This window comes from Ctenopharyngodon idella, chromosome 3 (assembly GCF_019924925.1).
Source record: "Ctenopharyngodon idella isolate HZGC_01 chromosome 3, HZGC01, whole genome shotgun sequence".
In the NCBI taxonomy this organism is placed as follows: Eukaryota; Metazoa; Chordata; class Actinopteri; order Cypriniformes; family Xenocyprididae; genus Ctenopharyngodon; species Ctenopharyngodon idella.
Genome location: NC_067222.1, coordinates 27,587,613 through 27,596,891, shown reverse-complemented (window position 1 = coordinate 27,596,891; position 9,279 = coordinate 27,587,613).

Below are 9,279 nucleotides of genomic sequence, written 5' to 3'. Positions count from 1 at the left end.
TATTTTGAAATACTGGATTTTGGACTATATATATATATATATATTAAGTGAAAATAGTGTCATTCATTTCCCAGAAAAATCAGAGATGATAAGATGAAAATGCTGAAACTGTAAAGGGGAGATAGGCCTATATAAACACAACAGGATGACTAAAAGTAATTGATTTAAAAAATTTAAGTTCCTTGTTGTTTGGTTCTTTAAAAAAATATTTGGCGCCTGTTTTTTCCCCCTATAGGAGCCGATGGCTCCTTAATGAATTTTTTTGTCTGGAGCCCTGTAAATGGTCTCTCAGTCTAGTTCTGTAGGCTACACAATCATGGGGAAGACTGCTGACTTGACAGTTGTCCAAAAGACGACCATTGACACCTTGCACAAGGAGGGCAAGACACAAAAGGTCATTGCAAAAGAGGCTGGCTGTTCACAGAGCTCTGTGTCCAAGCACATTAATAGAGAGGCGAAGGGAAGGAAAAGATGTGGTAGAAAAAAGTGTACAAGCAATAGGAATAACTGCACCCTGGAGAGGATTGTGAAACAAAACCCATTCAAAAATGTGGGGGAGATTCACAAAGAGTGGACTGCAGCTGGAGTCAGTGCTTCAAGAACCACTATGCACAGACGTATGCAAGACATGGGTTTCAGCTGTCGCATTCCTTGTGTCAAGCCACTCTTGAACAACAGACAGCGTCAGAAGCGTCTCGCCTGGGCTAAAGACAAAAAGGACTGGACTGCTGCTGAGTGGTCCAAAGTTATGTTTTCTGATGAAAGTAAATTTTGCATTTCCTTTGGAAATCAGGGTTCCAGAGTCTGGAGGAAGAGAGGAGAGGCACACAATCCACGTTGCTTGAGGTCTAGTGTAAAGTTTCCACAGTCAGTGATGGTTTGGGGTGCCATGTCATCTGCTGGTGTTGGTCCACTGTGTTTTCTGAGGTCCAAGGTCAACGCAGCCGTATACCAGGAAGTTTTAGAGCACTTCCTGCTTCCTGCTGCTGACCAACTTTATGGAGATGCAGATTTCATTTTCCAACAGGACTTGGCACCTGCACACAGTGCCAAAGCTACCAGTACCTGGTTTAAAGATGGTATCCCTGTTCTTAATTGGCCAGCAAACTCGCCTGACCTGAACTCCATAGAAAATCTATGGGGTATTGTGAAGAGGAAGATGTGATATGCCAGACCCAACAATGCAGAAGAGCTGAAGGCCACTATCAGAGCAACCTGGGCTCTTATAACACCTGAGCAGTGCCACAAACTGATCGACTCCATGCCACGCCGCATTGCTGCAGTAATTCAGGCAAAAGGAGCCCCAACTAAGTATTGAGTGCTGTACATGCTCATACTTTTCATGTTCATACTTTTCAGTTGGCCAAGATTTCTAAAAATCTTTTTTTTTTGTATTGGTCTTAAGTAATATTCTAATTTTCTGAGATACTGAATTTGGGATTTTCCTTAGTTGTCAGTTATAATCATCAAAATTAAAAGAAATAAACATTTGAAATATATCAGTCTGTGTGTAATGAATGAATATAATATACAAGTTTCACTTTTTGAATGGAATTAGTGAAATAAATCAACTTTTTGATAATATTCTAATTATATGACCAGCATCTGTATACATATATATATACAGATGACCCAAAACTTTATGACTACCTGTCTGATTTCCAGTTGGTCCTGCCAAAACAGCACCCAAAACAGCAGATTCTACAAGACCCTAGAGGTGGGCGCTATACAGGTATAAAAGTGACTACCGGTATTATGTTGTGCCATGATATAGATTTTGCTATACCGTGGATACCGTTAAATATTAATGAATTCAGTTTTTTTTTTTTATATATATATATATTGTTTTGTTTAATTTTGTACTTTTTACAACTTTTAACACTAGTAATAACGATACAGAATCGAGGCTTAACGTTTAACTTTGTCCTCTACCGTGCCCAACGCCTTACTACACAGGCAGTAGTAATCAAACACAGAGAGCACTGAAACAGTCCAAATTAATAGAGAGCACAAACCACCTACTCAAAAACACAACAGCAACAAACAAGCGTGCATATAGATAATAGGGGTGGAAGAAAAAAATCGATGCATAGATGCAAAGATTCTAAGCTTAGTTTTTAACCGCAGATGCGCGATGACGCTGCGTGTGCTTGGTGCGTGTCCACTGGCACGGAGCAGAGCGAGCGTTTTCAATTCATTCCTACGGAAGTTGAGCTTGAAGCTCGGAAATTTCGGAAATGCTGAAGCAAATGACATTCGCTGGATTCAATGCGCCTGCAGCACGGTCTCGCCCGCCGGTAGGCCTATTTTCCTTACTTATGCTCTACGAAGGCATCATCTATGTTGTTAGGAATGCCGTGGGCTTATATATTAAAAATATAAAATTCACTGACGGAAAGCTGCTTTCGATTTCACATTCTCACGTGCGCTTTGTTTGAGAGCGCTCACGCATGCGGCAGTGTGCGACTAGTGCTTAAATATACTTCTCAAAATGCTTTTATGACGCGAAATTAATATAAACATATTTATGTCTTAAAGTATTAAACAGACAGGACAGAAACTTATTATATTTCAAAAGAGATCTGTGCATTACATTAGTTTGGATGCAGCTTATTAGATTTCCCGCTATATCATCATAACAATCATTAATCAAACAACTGTAAAGCTGAGAAAGTAAAAAATCACTCACAGCTCTTGAATGGAAAATGTTCTGAAAGCACTCTTTGTTTATTGCTTGTAATGTTTCGTTGTTCCTCTAATATTTACTAGGTGACTCACTTGCTTTTGTTTTGAAACTTTATATATTATGTCCCTATATAAAATTCTCAACATACAGTTGTATTAATGTATTTTTAACTTATAATAATTTAAAAAGTACTTATAATTACATATGTAATTTAAAAAAAAATTAATAAATGAATTAATTAATAAGAAAAAAGTATTAAGAATCCTTTTGGAATCGGATTGTGACTCCTAGAATCGGAATCAGATCAGATTGTGAGGTGCCTAAAGATTCCATTTCCCATCCCTAGATAAGATACATATATTGTCTGTAATTTAACTAAGGTCTACTAAAATGTGATTCTAATTTTTTTTCTTATATCGCGATATAATATCGATATCGTCTGGACAGTGGAAAATATCATAATATGAATTTTAGTTCATATCGCCCAACCCTACAAGACCCCTGAAGGAGTCCTGTGGTGTCTGGCACCAAGACATTAACAGCAGATCTTTCAAGTCCTGTAACATTGCCCAGAGCTTCACACTCCCTCCACCGGCTTGTCGTCCTCCCACAGTGCATCCAGGTGCCATCTCTTCCCCAGGTAAACGTCCACGTGATGTAAAAGAAAACGGGATTCATCAGCCCAGACGACCTTCTTCCATTACTCCAAGTAGTGTTGGATGATATGCTTCACGTCATATGTCATGTGACATCAGCATGTGAGATTGCGATACACAATATTTTCGCACTTAGGGGCTTATTTATTTACCTAATTATTTACTTCATTTTATTAGCATGGGAATATTTTTCCGAGCAAAGATGGAGTTGGCGATGAAGAAAAATGTCACATTGCATAGAAATATTTCACTCAAAAAGCGAGCCCCTGGATATCACACATGCAGTTTGCATACTTTGCACAAGAGTTATGCCTGTGAAGGAGTCTCAAACCACAGTCAATTATTCCATGTTGCTGCATGGTGGATTAATTCTCTCAGACACGACGAAAGTTGAATCTACCTCGATGCTGATAATGGTATAACAACTATCTTATCTTCTATCTGTATTTGAAGCTGCTTTTGATTTTTATCAATGACTGATTGTTGTGCTGTGTTCGGACCTAAAGACTGTTATTAGGCCTATATAATTTTAGGAGTAATATTATTGTTATTATTAATAAGGATTTGCAGTCTGAGAGATTACATCACCTTACACTGATTATCTTTGATATGAGAACATCAACAACTTCTATTCTCCTGAACTGACAATAAAAAAAATAAAAAATAAAAAAAAAGATAACTGATACACTGAATCATATAACATCACAGTTACATCCTGATCAGGTCAGAAATGTGTATGGATTCTCTATTTTCTCTCCCTTGAGTATGCTAAATATGTGGAATTTCAGCAAAAAAAAAAAAAAAAAAATCAAAAACACATTCGCATTTTGTGCACTCACGAACAGAGGTTGCGCTACAAATAAGCATTATCCATCATTTTGATGGAGTGGGTTGTAAATTTTCCTTCATGCTGCACTTTTATCTGTCAGTAAAATATTGTAATGCTTGCTATTTGAGTGTCATCTCATCACCACAAGAACTGCTGTGACAAGAGCTCTTTTAGCTCTTTTGTACTGTGTTGTGAGTTTCATAAACTTTATAATAGACAAGACACCTTATTTGTTTTATCACTGGGAAAACATTAGTAATTAACATAAGAAGAATAAAAAAGCTACAGTACAAACCTGTTAAAGACATAAACTACTGCTCAGAAGTTTGGGGTCTGTAAGATTTTTTTTTTTTCCTGAAAGATTTTTTTCTGAAAAAGAATTTTCTGAAGGTCATTTTTAAATGCAACCTAAGTTTTTTTATTATTATTATTATTATTATTATTCAAATAAATTACATTCTTTTAAGCTTTCCGTTCATAGAATCCTTCGAAAGGATCATGGTTTACAAAAAATGGTAACACTTTACAATAAGGTTTCATTATAACAATAGTTTTGATGACAGAATGCTGTCAGATTTCCTTCCATAGACTGCCTTTGCAACTACCACTTTGACACTTCAAAAACTATGTGTTACACAGCACGTTTCAGGTTTATTTGATTTATTTGATTGGTTTGGTTGAGCTTCTGCTTATGTTCGCTGATCAATGTTTACATTCAAGTAAAAGCCTAAATTAAATCTGTTTGTCATAATAAGCGATCGATTCTCTTCAGAAAATTTGGACTAAACCACTCGATTCATATAGATTAGTTTTCCGATCGTTTATGAAGTTTTTGAAGCATCAAAGTGGTAGTTGCGAAGGCAGTCAATGGAAGGAAATCTGACAGCATTTTGTCATCAAAAATATCTTAATTTGCCTTCCGAAGATGAACGAAAGTCTTATGGGTGTGGAACGATATAAGGGTGAGTAATTAATGACAGAATTTTCATTTTGGGGTGAACTAACCCTTTAAGTACATTTTATATAAATGCTACCCTATGTCAAAATGGCAAAAAGCATTTTGAAATATCTGTCATCATTTTTAAAGCCAGTGTGATACAAACTTCAACAGGCACCACAGCAAAATGGCTGCCCACTGCTCCGGGTGTGTGTTGTCCACGGTTTGCAGTGTATGTGTTCAATACTCACTACTCCTAACGCGTACACTAACTTGCATGGGTTAAATGCAGAGAACAAATTCCGAGTAAGGGTTACCATACTTGGCCTTCACATGTCACTTTCACTTTACTGTCTAATCTACACTTACACAGTCTGCTTCTCATCAAAACACGCTCACAATTAGCCGATACACAGCAGCAGCAGTCTGATAAACGCCAACAAAGCACTGAGCTTCACCAGCCTGATAAATACTAACATTCAGTATGATGCTCAACAGACTCATACACAGCAAAGCAGCAGTCCAATACATATTTATCGACAACAAAGCAGCATATAGCCTGATACAGCCAGGCAGAAGCATTCCGACTGCAGTTTGTGCATGAGGAACACTGAAGCCCACACGCATATCAATGTGGTCGATCACTCTGGTGCAGAAATCTGAAGTCACGCTGTCTAAATATAGAGCTAGGGTTTATGTAAGTCTAGGTGAATAACTCCTTTCCACAGATTCCTTCTCACACACCCGCCCTCTCTTTCTCTCTCTGTACCTCGAATCACATCTCAATAACCTACGGCTGTTAAAAATACAATCAAACAGCCCTGCAAAGAAAGTACGAAATAGATTTCAGTCATATCTGAATAGTGCGTAAATGTATACACAAGTACACAACATATAAACAGAAAGTTTTACATCTTCATTTCTAGCTCTTACAGCACACAAACATTCACTAGCATGCTCACTCCTTTTCTGTGTAATCTCCTCTAAATTCAGCGATGTGGGAAATTGCTCTTAGTAAGGGTGGGTGTAATATCTATAATGACATACTGTGGCAGCACTGCTGTCAAACATATTAACCTGATTACACTCACACTAGCCCCATCAAACAGGAATGGCAAAATCTTTGCCATCTGTTGAATGATAAGGCAGGAGCACATACCGTTGAAGGGAAGTATAAGTGCTGCTTGAATATATGAAATATTCAGACTTCATTACCCCCTTAAATATACCTGTTCATGTGAGATAATAACAATGACTCTCAGCTAATGTTAAAGGGATACTTTACCCAAAAATGAAAATTATCCCATGATTTACTCACCCTCAAGCCATCCTAGGTGTATGAATATCTTCTTTCAGATGAACACAGTCAGAGTTATATTAAAAAATATCCTGGAAAACAGCTGTACGCATCGAGTTACGGTGGAAGAGTGACCTCTGACGATTGTGTTCATCTGAAAGAAGATCATATACACCTAGGATGGCTTGAGGGTGAGTAAATCATGGGATAATTTTCATTTTTGGATGAATCCCTTTAAACCATTTTACATTTCTGTGTCCTCTGCTACTTTGTGAAAATGTGTTTATTTTTCTCAGTTGGAATCTATCCAATCCCATTTCAGATTCTGAAAGTTCTGTTTATATGAAGCCTAAATGTTGCACTCCGCTTCACATATTTGTTTACACGTGCATTACAAGTATTCTGAACAAAACTTCAGCACATGAGTAATGGCCAGTCGGTGTGTTCAGAACCAGAAAAAGCCACCAGTGCTACCGTCATCGGTGGCATGTCTAAAACATAAGCTGACATATGTCAGAAGAGCGTTTTACCAAATATTTAGTAAACATTCTGTCTCCTCCACTGACCAGTTTATAAGACGTAAATAAACACAAGCGCATTTGTAAGAAGTAAAATATGTAAACATACACACATCACAACACTGCGCATGTGTGCAAGGTATTTTTTAATCCGATTGAGAAAATAGTCTGATTCAAGCATTTACGTGCTTAATTTTTTCCTGTTGATTTGATTATTTCAGGTTTACAACACCCCTTTCAATTCGATCGAAATTTCATTTGCATCAAGCTCAATCAGATCAACTGTGGTGTATACATAAATGCTTTTCAGTGCACTTGAGCCATCAACCTGATTATAAATGTAGCTTATGAAAGCATTTGAGTGGTCAGCTTTTAAGAGGTCCAGCTGATGAGAATAATTAACGCTAATCATGTCTTAATGAGAATGATTAGGAAGGTGGGCTTTTCCAAACAAAAAGCTACGCTAGAAACAACTGCTCCAACTGATGAATTCAATCTTCACTCACTCTTATTGTCACTCTCTTGCTGTCACTCACGACATACCCACAAATACGTAGATAAACACATATCAGAGTGGGGTAGGGGAGGGGTGAGGACAGGCCCGAGGAAGAGAGGAGAAATGTGAAGGAAGAGAGAGGTCTTGAGACAGGGATAAAAATATCTGGTTGCTGAACTCAGTGCTTTCACGCTTTCATGGAGCTCACACACACACATAGCCAGAGCGCCGACCCCCCCCCCCAGAAAAAAACAGCTGTCTGGTCTGAAAATTTCTGTCTAAGACATGTATAAAACAAGGTGCGTTACAAACATAATCTCACTGATGCAACAAACACACACACCCACACAATCTCTATACTAGCATGTACAGTACACCTGCACAGAGCTAAACAGAGGAATTTAGCGTGGTAATATGCACTAAGTGAACCATGGAAGAGAAAAAAAATATAGATATGCACGTCTTGAAAGAAATACCAGAGCTTTGCAAGGCAGCAATATAAATGTGTTAATATTAGTTTTAGCTTTAGTTATGGAAATTTTGTCTGTCTTGTTTTTGGTCGCCTGGACAGAAGAATCAAGACAAGCAGTCACTGCACAGTGTAAAGTCGAATTGAAACTTAAATATATAAAAAAGGACAATGCTAATCAAAATTCAGTATTAAGAGAGACATAAGAAAGACCATATCGCAATTCAGTACCCAAATATAACAATAAAGTCATCACTATCGGCTAATCTGAAGATACTCTGAATATACTATACTGTTAAATTACTATTAATCCCATATTAATATTCAGAGTATTTTACGTCATGACATTTTAAGTATTACGTATTTTAAGTTGACATTTTGAACAAAAATTAGTAGTTCAAAAAATGTATATGTATGCAAGGATGAATTGTTCACAATAAGACCAATAACATCCATTTAGAAAACAAAATTATTTTATGTTGACTAAGTTTTCAAAAACAGATAGCACTCCTAACACTTTCTCCTAACCATGTGTGTTTTTCCAGTGACACAAGTCCAACAAAACATATCTGATGCTTAATACTTATATGGAATGTGATTTTTAGCCCCTTAAAGGACATGGTGGTGGGGAAAAAATTAGATCACTTATTATTAAATAATAAGTCATTGCTTTTGCATTGTTGCAAATGATTGCGCTCCTCTGAGAAACTGCGTTACAAAAACGTTTGTGCTCCCCCGAGAACGACAAAAGTCCTATTGCTTGTCACAGGTGGTTAGAAAAAAAACTGAAACTAATTAGGAATAACTCTTATTGCTTGTCGCTTTGCTGCATGGTGTCTAGTTAGGACACAGTGTAAAGGTGTGGTCACATTTACAGTTGTTTGGTGAATTTTCATGGGTGAAATAAAGTCATTTAAATAGGAATCCATGAGACCAGGAATTTAGCCTACGAATTCTAAAAGTTCAAGTTGTAGTTTAGCCACGTTGAGCAACAGAAAGCTGCTTGGTTTGAAAGTGACATCTGTGTGAGCTACACTACTCACTACACCATTGACAACAGAAAACTGATCTTTTTTAAGCCTGTACCTTAAACTATCTACAAAAAGACATTTGATACACGGAGTTAGGGGATTTTTTGTTTGTTTGTTTTTACAAATTTTCCAAACCATGTTTCTCTAGGCCAAGCAAAATTTCCACAAGCAAAAGACAAAGGTGCAAACGGCAAGGAGGTGAAGGGCAATGAGTGGGAGAAACAGGAAGAGATTCATAGTGAGAGAGGGAAAGCGAGAAAGCAGTGACATGGGAGGCAGTAACCTGGTCGCCATGGTATCCAAAACCCTGCACTTCTCCAGGGAGATGACCTCTGACCCTAGTGAGCTGATTGCCATGCA